We start from the raw sequence: 13,302 nt of genomic DNA, 5'->3' as shown, positions 1-13,302 counted from the left end.
GGTTTAACTCCCATACATGACAGGTGTGTGTGTGTGTGTGTGTGTGTGTGTGTGTGTGTGTGTGTGTGTGTGTGTGTGTGTGTGTGTGTATGTGTTTGTGTGTGCGTGTTTTTGTAACTCGGATCCTGTGTAGAAGTGGTGGGGAGTGTGTGACACCTGTGGGCAATGTGGAGGGGGTTTTGGTTATTTATTTTATGGTGGCCCTACTATATATCACAATGTCAACCATACAGGGATAACAGATGTAAATTAGCCAAGAGGCTGGGGTGCAAATCCATACCCATACATGTCACATCAAGGCCAGCCACGTGTTTGGCTTTGGGGGGATGCCTATTCGTACAAGACATATAGTGTGTGGGGCCTCTCAACCCTATTAATGGCACATGTGGACATATGTGTATTTGTTAATCTGCCATTGCTATTTATAGATGTATGGACATATATACATATATAGATTTATATATCTGCTAATATATATATATATATATAACCATGTCCAAATAAACCTACATAGATGTATATCTGTGTACACATATCTAACGTGCTTGTGTATATGTAGACATCTAGGTGTGGACACATATATGTGTCGATTTAGGCACATGCATGTATATATGTGCATATATATTGATATATATGCATATAGTTTTAGAAAGTAATATATATATATATATATATATATATATATATATATATATATATACATATCTAGATATGTTGTATCTGTTTAGATATTAATATAAGTACACATACATACATGTAGATGTTGGTATACATTCTCTGTATTGTTACATGACAGGACTGGATGATATGTTTCTGAAAGCATCAAATCTCTTTGTATCTGTCATGGCTTAGTGGGAAATCACTTTGTCTGTGATGTGCAGGATCCTTGGTTTGAGCCTTGCTGGAGCTGTTTATTTTGTTACTGGGCAGAACACGGCCTGTTGGATACACAGTAATTAAGGCACTGTGAAGCAGTTGTAAGCAAGTTTGCGTGGGTTTGCGTGGAGCTAAGCAATGCCTATGCAAGTTAAGCAATTCAGTAGCTAACTCAGTGGGCATCAGGCCTGATGCTAGGCTATGATTATACATGGCAGCTAGGTGAGTTGCCATTCCATTTTTTAGTTCATGTAGTACACAGCCCAGGATGTCATCTGGTCCCATGGATGCTGTATGCTTAGCTGTGGGTAGTGCATTTTCTGCCTGTGTGGCCATGATTACTGGGCAATGGAACAATGTTGTGTGGTTGTCTGTGGAATCTGTGTCAATTATAGTTACATAACCTGTTTTGAAGGATTCCATGAGGGATCTCAATGTCTTACTAGGTCTGGTAAGGGAGTTTTTTACATCCTTGGATTACCCTTTTTTCTTCAACAGTGTCTGCCATCTGTTGTATACTCTGTAAATGGCAGGAGAGTACCAGACTGGCTTGATTATTTGGGAGGTGAGCGCCGTGGTTCTATGTGGAATGTCAGGAATCATGCACAAGTGGCTGTGCTCATACAGTGCCTTAGTCCAGGATTCGTCAGTTGAACTGTCAGCTCCTGTCTCCATGGGTGTCACAAACATTGTCACTTCTGCCTTGAGTAGCATGAAGTTGGCCTTGGAGAGAGGTCTTTTACAGACAACTGTATATACATTCCTTTCACATGTTCAGTTTGATTAGCCTATGGTGGGATTACTTTGGTGGAACCGCAGTCCCATGTACTGTTGTGATGGCTTAGTGGTTAGTTACTGTGACTATAGTGTACAGGGTCCTGGGTTCATGACCATGCAAAGGCAGGTTATTTTTTGTTCTGGCCAGAACAGCGGTTAATGCATACAGACTAATTAGGGCAATTTAGGTCAGTCACACTCAATACAATTAAAATGCCCTTCTCTGGCAATCCTGCTGATGTCAATCACTGTGAAGTACACCTTTGGGGAAGGGGTACTCCAGCAGTCTCTGTGGTGCATACTATAGCAGCGTAAGGCTGTAGTGTGATATAGACCACTGGTAGGGGTTCTATTCTTACAGGAGAAATCACTGGAAGCTGACCTTTGGACATGCCTGGTTTGGGGCTTTTTTTTTCCCCCTTTCAATCCATCTTGCTGTTTTAAAAATAGTAACTCTCCACTAAACCTTAACTTTTTAAACAGGTAAAACTCAAGTTACCTACTTTCACATCTAACTTCTCTAGTGCACACTGCAGAGTGCATTCTTTTCAATCTTACCTTTAAGCATCCCTGTGACTAGCACTTTCTCTAATACCTGCTGGAAAGCACTAGGAAGCCTTAAACTCATACAAACACTGAACTCTCCTTGTTAACAAGGAGAAATTAATAGTAGGCACTAAACAGCCTATAATTGCAAAGTACCTTGCTAAGGAAACAGCTCCTATACTTTACAAAGGAAAAAAGCCCCAAACCAGGCATGTCCAAGGGTCAGCTTCGGTGATTTCTCCTGTCCACCTGGTGAATCTGGGCATACTGGGGCAATGCAGCAATTGCCTCATGTACACAGACAACCCTCTCCTCCTACCACCCAACACTACAACCTGTGAGAGATGCACTTACATAGCCAAAATGGAAGCAAAGCTCTCTCCACCCAAGATTGTGCTAAACAGTCAAGAGGAGAAGGTTAACACCCACACTACACCTCAAGCAACACATAGCCCTTCTAAACCCGCACCACCAACACCCACATATAGCAACACTAAATCCACATATGTAGAGGCCCTTAACTGTAACCTGCCCAAGCAACAAAGACCTCTGAAGCTGAAACGCAAACAAACACCAATCACAACCAATGTGTCACATAGTTCACAACACCAGTGTGCCACCCAGCAACAGCCCCTAAGGCAAGACAATGTACCTAACACTTTAGTCATAGGTGACTCTATAGTCCGGCACACTGATGTCCCTCTCACCAGGTTGAATAAGGAGAAAATTACAGTCAGCTGCCTGTCGGGTGCCAGGATCCGCCACATAACGCATGCACTCAAGTCACTCCACAACAAGTACAAATATGACTCTGTCATTGTCCATGTTGGAGTGAAAGACTTGAGACGCCTCCCTGGACTACATGAAAAGAGACATGGAAGAGCTCTCGGATCATGTGGCCCAGGCAGGTATGACCCTAGCCCTGAGTAGCATCCTGCCTTCGCCCAGAATGATACCACAATATAAGGATAAAATGATTGACTTCAACAATTGGCTAAGCTTATGGTGTCATTCAAAGGGGATCCAGTATCTGTCTGCCTGGGATGACATGATTGACAGACCACGATGCTTTGCCAGAGATGGTCTGCACCTGTCACCCTGGGATTCAGGTTACTGGCTAAGGCTCTTGCCACCCTATAGTGCCTTTTTAGGCAAACTTCAAAGGACAAAACCACCACCGTAACAGGTACAAGCATGCAAAATCTGAAGGTAATGCTACTCAATGCTAGAAGTCTAAACCTCAAAATGCACTCTCTCGAGGCACTCCTAAAAATGGAGAACATCGATATCTGTGCAGTAACTGAGACCTGGTTCAAGGCTCCAGAGAGCACCCCTGCAATACTAGGCTACAACTCTTACCACACTTTTCGGCCACCAAACCAGGACCGAAACACTAAAGGTGGAGGAGTGTCAATATTTACCAAGGATATTCACACCACCAGGCTAGTTGGCCAACACAATGTGTCTGAAATTCTCCAAGTGCAACTAACACTAGGTAAGACTGCAATCCAAATTGTAGCTTGCTACAGATCCCCCACCATACCCCAAGATTCTCACTACACCTTTCTAAACATACTGGAAAATATTAAGATAGAACCAAACACCCTAATACTGGTTGATTTTAACTACCCTGCCATTAACTGGGAAAACTACTCATGTCCCAACACCTTTGCTAACGGTTCTTGGAATTCATAAATTCCAACGCCCTGGATCAACTAATCCATAGTCCCACCAGGGCTCCAATATCCTAGACCTGGTCATTACCAACATGGGAAATCAATGCTCCATACCTATGGTCACCTCTCGTTAGTCAGGTCTGACCATAAGCTAATCACCCTTAACATCCACATCCCACCCCCACCCCCAGTAAAGAAACCACCATAAAAAACTTCTCCAAAGCCAACTTCATGCTACTCAAGTCAGAAGTGACAAACTTCATGACACCCATGCAGACGGGAACTGAAAGTTCAACTGCTGAATCCTACACTAAGGCACTGTACGAGCACATCCACTCATGCATGAATCGTGCCATCCCAAATAGAACCAAAATGCTCTCATCCAAAAAAAGGAAGCCAATCTGGTGGTCCCCTGCCATAAACAAACTTTACAACAAAAGGAAGAAACTTTTAAAGAAAAGAGGAAAATCCCAGGATGCAAAAAAACTCCCTTACTAGCCTCAGTAAGAAACTGAGATGCCTCATAAAATCCTCCAAAGCTAGTTACGAAAATAAAATTGCCAAAGATTCCAAAGAAAACCACAAAGCATTCTATAACTATGTCAAGAATCTAAATGGCAATGCTCAGATCTGCTCTGAGCTAAAACAGAATGGCATTAATTATACTGATCCAAAGGATATTGCCAATATCCTGGCAGATCGATTCAGTGCCAACTTCATCCCCCTCTCACCCCCTAAATGGCCCATCTCAATACCGGAAGATTGCCAAATTCCAGTAATAACGGCCACACAGGTACAAAACGCACTCTCTAAAGCCAAGAATACAGTATCCATGGGACCAGATGACATCCCGGGCTGTGTACTACATGAACTACAATATGAACTGGCACCTCACCTAAGTGTCATGTTTAATCATAGCCTCACCTCAGGTTTCGTGCCCACTGAGTGGCGCAGAGCTACAGTTATCCCAATCCACAAGGGGATCCACCTTGGATCCCGGAAACTACCGTCCCATCAGTCTGACAAGCCTTATCTGCAAGGCCATGGAGCGTATTATCATGGAACTTATAAACAAAGACATTGGCAACCTTCAAACACTGGACCCCACCCAGTTTGGGTTTGTGAAGGGCCGATCTTGTCTCCTGAACCTGATTGACTTCTTTGAATCAGTCTCCAGAGCCATGGACAAGGGTAAGGTGGTCCACACAGCCTATCTAGACCTTGCCATGGCCTTTGACACCATCCCCCACTCTGGAATCATAGATAAACTTACTAAGTTGGGCATTAATCCCTATGTCACCCAATGGGTTGCTAAATGGCTTACTGATAGAACCCCCACTGTAAAAGTAGCCGACTCCAAATCCAGCTCCAGACAAGTGACAAGTGGAGTACCTCAGGGTTCAGTCCTGGGGCCGCTCTTGTTTGGCATCTACTTCTCTGAAGTACAGGTCAACACTAAGGGACTCTGGCTAACAAAGTTTGCAGATGACTGCAAACTGGGAGCCATTATTGAATCCCCAAATGATGTGGATATTCTACAAAAGGGCCTTACAGAAACAGATGCTTGGTGCCAGAGCCATGGGCTCAAGCTCAATGCCAAGAAATGTATTGTTATCCCCTTTGGGAAAAACATGTATCCATGAATTACCATATAGGTGGCAGTACACTAAACACAGAAAGTGCGATAAGAGACTTAGGGACACAGGTGGACAGTGGTCTCACCTTCGATAACCACATCGCCACAACAGTCAGGAAATCCTTCTATGTGGCACACCTCATCATGAAGGGCTTTTCATCCAGAAAAAAGAGGTCATTGTCTCACTGTACTCATCCCTCATTAGACCCATTATAGAATACAACGCCCCATTTGTTATGTACCTCTCAAGACATCTGCAACAACTGGAAAGGCCTCAGAAATACCTCACTAAAAGAATCACAGGCCTAAAGCAGATGCCCTATGCTGACCGCCTTAAAAACTCCAGCTATACTCTGTCGCATATCGTCTACTCAGAGGCGATCTCTGCTTAACATACAAGGCCATGTCAAACCCAGAGCTGTTGGACATGCTACACTTAAAGAAATCCCAATCCCTCAGAGCTACACGCCCAGGGATCTAAACCTTGTCATCACAATAAACAAAACATGCTGGAGGGATAGGTTCCTGACCCAGAGACTCCCCAGACTCTGGAATAGATTGCCCATACATGTAAAGCAGAGTGCCTCTTTGGACCTCTTCAAGAGGAACCTTGACGATTGGATGGGAGAAAGGAAATTCACCCCAGGGATCACGTCAGTCGCCCTGCTAGACAGGGGTCCAGGAAAGTAAATAATGTGGGAAGAAATAGCCAGGGAATTGTTATGGCTAGGCTTGTATAGGCCCTAGGGCTGATAGCCTAGTACCAACCTATGAACCTATGAACATGGGAGTTGTGGATGCTTTTGTGTCTGTACCTATGCCTGTGTAGAGAGCAATGCATGTTTGGCTAGTCACACTCACTACAATTCATTCGCCCTACTTTGGCAGTCCTGCTGATGTCATTCACTGTGAAATAAACCTTTGGGGAAAGAATACTCCACTAAGCTCTGTGGCGCGTTCTATAATGGCATACTGCTGTAGTGTAATAACTAGTTAGGTAGGGGTTCTAATCCCAGTTGTGACAGGTGTGTGTGTGTCATAATGTGTTGATGTTTGTTGTTTGTGTCCTGTGTGGATGTGGTTGTGAGTGTGTAACAACTGAACCCAATGGTGAGTGTGTTTTTAAACATTCTTATATGGTGCCCCTAGCATAATTCGCAATATCCACCATGCAGGGATAACAGATGTGATATCAGTACATAGTCAGTCACGGGTTCGATACCCTGGACTGGTAGGTGTGTGATACAAACATGCTTACCCTTTACTCTCCCAACCCACCCTGACTTTTCTTTGCCTCTGTCTGCCTTTCTCACTCCCTCTCTGGTGGATGTGGAGACTTACACCTGCTTTGCTTAGGCAGCTGCATGTGTATTGTCATTGATGCTCATGATCAGCTGATGGCCTCTGCACAGATTACAGCCCTCCTCTAGCTGATTGCATGTGGAACAACTGTGGTAACATTCCCAAAGCCAATTGCATGGAAACACACTCCAATATCTAGGAACATCATGTTGGTGTTGGGCCTTTTCAGTCAATGTGAGCAGGAACTAGACCTGTTGTTTGGCAAACAGCATCACAGATGGATTGGGGACTTACCTCTGACAACATACACTATGGAAACAGGCCAACACACAGGAGGGGGATGTGCCTGTCCTGACTACAGATTGTAAGTGCTGCTATACTGCAGTTGGGGTAATATTGGTTTAACAGGGTGTGTGTGGATATGGCTGTCCTACATGTTTTAATACTTGTCATGTCGGTGCTAAGTTTATGAGGAATCCCCATCTGTAGGGTCATCTGCAGACTGGGCAGTGTGTAGTGCTTTGTGTTCCTTGTGTTACCCACAGAGCACCTATTTCTCAACTGCAGAAGGTAGTGTAAGGATTGCAGTCAGTAAATGGTGACAGCCGGGAGAGGTACTGATGTCATATCCCTCATAGGACATATGTTGCATCAAACCATGTTACGACAGGAAATGTATGAGGTCATCACAACAACATGTCAATATTGGCCCTGTGTTTGTGCCTCCAGCCACAACCGTGTCAACCTTTGTACATATATCATGCAGTAGGGGGTGCATATGTTCTGTACACCATATTCATTGACAGCATAGCTGATAACAATCCAGTGAGATATCAGACTGCTACACATGTTATGTATAGTAGGGGTTATATTTGAGGACATAGCCTGGGCATTCTGTGGTTGTGTGTACAGTACTGAGGTATGTGTAAGTCTGGTAATTGTCGACAATTTGTGTATAGTGCATATGTACCTTGGCCTGTGCAGAGACTGTGGTAGATGTCATTGTTCTTGGTCCTATTCTATCTGATGTTACATGCTGCTCCACTGTATGTCATCCTATCAGCTTACATGTTTGTAGGCATGAATGCACACATGTCCCAAACCACAGACAACCATCGGACCACACTGTGTAGCGGCCCAGTATATATAGGGCTGTTGTGTAAGTGGCACATATAAGGATGGTGTACATCAGATAGTCCATATACTGTAATAGTACGCTAGCTTACCATATGTGGCTGTGTTCACATTGGTTGTGGTTATGCACTTTCACACAGGTGTCTGTTACTCTGTGATGCGACATGCCTGTAGAGCTTGCTATCTATGCAGGTACATGTGTATTCCCACATAGGAGATGTAGCCCAGTGTTGAGTCAGTCTGCCTGTAGCCTGCATTGTGCTTTGTTATATGCCTAGCAGCTTACTGTACTTATCCAGTGAGATGTCATGTCCAGATACTTGCCAGATGTACTGCTGCCTGGCCACCATAATATTCATGTATGTCAGACAATGCAGTGAGATGCTGTTCAGATGTATGTCAATAACTAGTGGATAGTATGTGGCCATGGCACCTCTGTACCAGCGGTTATTAAGTGTCAGGACAGACAGGGGTGTATGAATGCATAACCTCTGGGGGCAAATGTATACCAGTATGTACGTGTTATACCCATCTACATGGCTGTTAACATCCACATTGACAGGCCTGGTCCACATGTCTTGCATGAAGGGGTTCTGTGTATACCCCTGGACTGACCCGGGTGTGTCAGACTGTCCACATATATTGGCCACATTGCATGTGTAGTCCACAGTGGTGTTACTGTGCTAGCAGTGGTACTGTACTATGATGACCTTAGGATGTCTCTAAGTAGCCAATAGCACACATGTTAACAGCAGATGTGGCCTCCCACACACACTATTTCTGTGAAGACAATCCCAATTACAGTAGCCACAGTCTACAAATATACCTGCACTACATACGTGACATCCCCTTGCACTGTGAGGTTGGGACTATTGGGGCTGAGGTAGGGCTCCACTCCATGTGCAGGACATATGGTGAACATATATGTATATATAAGTATACATATATCCATATAGATATGTACACATATAAATATCTTGTTTACTGTATGACAGCAGTTTTACACATATGTGCCTGTGTTCCAGCCTCTGTCCTCCACCTACATACCGGGCTTTGCACAGATGACATACTGTCAGGGGTTGTATGTAGTGGGCTGTGTGTATGTCATGCTGTCATTCCTACCATCACTCAACTGATGTTGTGTCCCCCACACATACTGGGGGTTGAGGCCATATATGTGTGGGTTTCACCTACACGATACATGTGTGCCCTAATGCACTCCAGAGGCCAGTGTATGTAACAGTGGTATACGGCCCAGAATTAGTGAGCGTAGGGGGGGGTGCACCATGACTAACATAGGCTGTTACAACATGTGTGGGTATCTGGCATAAGCTGCCTTAAGGTATCTGGATGTACTTTACCATACAATCCACCTTAGGTAAATGCAGGTCTACTGCCTCCTGCCATACGGGATGTTCTGTTTATTAATGTGATTGTGATGGTGTCAGGTATGCCTTGTTATGTAACAGATGCATCCCATTGTATCAGCTGAGGTCTGTACCCCCTAGGGATTGTGTACAGAGTGCAGATAGAGGCTGCTGACCTATACATCTGCATTACGTACTGTTGATTGTCTGGTATGCTGTGGCCCAGTCTGTCATTACTGATGTACTACTTGAAGGCCTTGGCCTGGACAGCAACATATGTCAACCTTTCCAGACTACTGTCTTAGTATAACTGCTTCACAGTTGCATTACATTGTTCATATGGATGTCAGTGTCTAAACAACTATATGACATGGCATATACAACTGTCATAGTACACAAATAAAGCTTTCACATTCATTTATGCACACCTGTGTGTGGTGTTATACCCTTTGATATCTCTGTGGGTATCTGTTGCAGGCTATGAATGTCATTCGTATGGTGGCTCATACAGTTTCCAGTTGGTAAGATGGTGACTGTAGGAATACTGGCTACTCCATATTGTGTGCATGTACTACATATGTATATTACTGTATGAATCTCGGGTGTATATGTGTAGTAATTTATATATCTATACGTATAGACCTTTATCTGCATATATGTGTCTGTGTATATGTATCCTAGGGACGTTCATGTCGTGTCTGGTCCTGGTTATGGGATCTGCCACACTTGGTACTGTATTACAGGGGGGTCGTGCTTGGCTGGGGGGTATACCTATTCATACCAGATGTATATTGAGTGGGGCCTCTCAACCCCATTACTGTTGCATGAGGACATATATATTTTGCTATTTCCCCATTGTTATCTACAGATGTATGTCCGTATATACCTATATACGTATATATATATATATATATATATATATATATATATATATATATATATGTGTGTGTGTGTGTGTGTGTGTGTGTGTATATATATATATATATATATATATATATATATATATATATATATAAAACCTGCTGTATATATTTAGACATGTAGATGTGGACATATATATCTATAGATGTAGGCATTTGCATGCTTATATGTTCATAAATATTTATATATATATATATATATATATATATATATATATATATATATATATACATACATACATATATGTATATGTTGTACCTATTTAGGCATTAATATATTTACTCACACACATACATCTACATGTTGCAATACATTCTCTACACTGTTGAATGACTGGGCTGGATGATATGCTTGTGAATACATCAAGGATATGTATATCTGGGATGGCTTAGTGGTAAATTACTTTGGCTATGGTGTGCAGGGTCCTGGGATTGATACTAGCAGAGGCTGCTTATTTTTTTGCTGGGCAGAACATGGGCCGTTGGATACAGAGTGATTAAGGCACTTTAAAGCAGTTGTGAGCGTGTTTGCGCGGGTTTGCTTGGGAGTAAGCACTTTTAAGCAGCCGTAAACGTGTTTCAGCCTGTTTGTGCCGGGGTAAGCACTGCCTACACAGATTAAGCAATTTAGCAGCTAACCGAGTGTCAGAAACTGTAACCAGAAGTTAACAGTGCTTACCGTTGCTCAAACCTGCTCACAACTGCTTAAAAGTGCCTTAATCACTCCATATCCAATGGCCCTTGTCCTGCCCAGCAACAAAATAAAAGGCCTCAGCAAGGCTCGAACCCAGAACCCTGCACAGCACAGCCACTGTGATTTACCACAAAGCTGTGGTAGATATACATAAATCAGATGTTATCACAAACATAGCATACAGCAAAAGACATCAACAGTACAGGGTATGTGCTTATACATGTAGATGTAATAGATATATACCTCTCCTGCTATTATATCTATCTATCTATATAAATATCTACATATGTATATATACATATGCATACAGCTATACATATATACATCTAGATATATATATATCTGTCAGTATATCTATATACAGCAATATATGTATGTATATATATGTTGTTGTGTCTTGTTGTGTCTTTCGGCTTTTCCCGGTTAGGGGTCGCCACAGCGGAACTCCAGTCCGCTAATGATTGGCAGTAGATTTTTACGTGCCAAGTTGCCGGCCCTGACGCACAACCTTCAACGTAGGTACGCCCATTCACGCATGTCTCCACACAGGAGACGCTCTAGCTGAGAATCGAACAGGACAACGTCTTACTGTGAGGCAACAACGCTACCGCAGCACCACCACCGCAGGATATGTATGTGTGTGTGTGTATATATATATATATATATATATATATGTGTGTGTGTGTGTGTGTGTGTGTGTGTGTGTGTGTGTATGTATGACAGAAACAAAAATAATTGAAAGTATTGAAATGTAGTGGGACTTGATCTGATCAGAAGTGTGCCATATTAACACCTACAGTATTGAAATGTAACCCTACTACATTTATCAATGTTGTATAGCAATTTATTTTTATTACCTATTTCATTTGACTAAGCCCAAGGTATGTTCCTCAGCCTCCACTCTGCTAATTTCCCCGGTAAACCCTCCCAGCACTGGCCATACGTTCATCTCGTTGTTACGCAACCACATTGTTACCCTCCCCATTACCCCCCCTGCCCCCCCCCTTGCGCATCTACCTCCACAAGGCAGTCTGATTACAACCGGTCCATCCAAACCTGACATGCCTCGATCCATAATGTCATGGCTATTGCTCCCTGCAAACCCGAGCCCCCACATGCAGATTAAACATCCATCCTCCAGGTGCTAGGGTAGACTCTTCACACCTCTATACATTGACCTCTCTCCAGTGCTAGGGACCCAACATGTATGTTGTCTCCACCCAAGCATATTCAGGCTTCCCTACAGCCTGGTCCATGTTACACACATACAGTCTCCACCTTTGGAGATAAGAGTCAGCCCAAAGAATCCATTTGTATTTGTTGGTTTTCACAATTGGGACGGACCTGTCTTGGTTTCATGAGTAGATATAGTGAAATATATCAGCGTAAGCGTTCCACTAGAGAGCGCGTTCCTGCTGTATAAATACGTAAACACAGTCACCAACCTCCGTGCAGGAACGCTAACTGTCCAAATCGTTAGCTACACTCTGTATCAGTTAGTTAGCGAAATAAAACTTCTCCGTTACAAGAGGAGAGGAAATAAAGCATCTATCAGTAGTCCACCAGTAAAGGAAACACAACCCTGCTTCAACTCCGACTTAGTTACGTATCTTCCAAGACATACAGCGTTTTGAATAAAGACAATGGCTCCAACTCACAGCATAAAGGGAACGTTCTTTATTCACAGCAGTTTAAACATCAGTAAGCGCTTTCACCCTACAAAGGGCTTCCTCAGACTGTACATTTAACTATAGAAGGCACAGCCTTTATATATCCTAGATACTTAGGTAAATCAACATTAATTAATCTCAATTACCTTGATCAACTTGCTTAATTGGACTGCTAATCAGTCCAAGTAACATTAAAAACACAGTTAAAAACACAAATAACCCTATAACAACACTTAAAAATGCTTCAATAACCTTTGAACAACATTTGAATAACCCAGAGATTCTATCTCCGTAGCCATTCTTACATTTTACATAAGAACTTTTTAAAAAAACCTCTGTGCCTACCGATGGAGACTGTAATATTTCATACTAGTAGTACATCATTATAACAGCAGGTGGTGCTACTATACCATATCTCATATTCATTCTTTAAAGTGAATCAAGCCACTTTTATAAAACCTTTTGTGTGCTTAAATAACTAGTACTAACATTTACATAATGTATGGAATAAAGAATTTCATAAAATAAAAATGAAAACTAAGAACTAAAAATATTAAAAACTTTTCTGTATTCCTACCGACCGTTTAATCTAATATTAAACTGACAATTCATCCTTTACCTAAAATCTCCCTATGCTTTGAATTCATTCTCATTAAGAGAATTTTACTTCTAATCTAATGTATATTAGTGTCATAAACATAGAG

This window comes from Protopterus annectens, chromosome 10.part0 (genome assembly GCF_019279795.1).
Source record: "Protopterus annectens isolate FY-2018-M chromosome 10.part0, PAN1.0, whole genome shotgun sequence".
Lineage (NCBI taxonomy): Eukaryota > Metazoa > Chordata > Ceratodontiformes > Protopteridae > Protopterus > Protopterus annectens.
The sequence above is the reverse complement of the archived record's forward strand: the minus strand, read 5'-3'. Positions refer to the sequence as shown.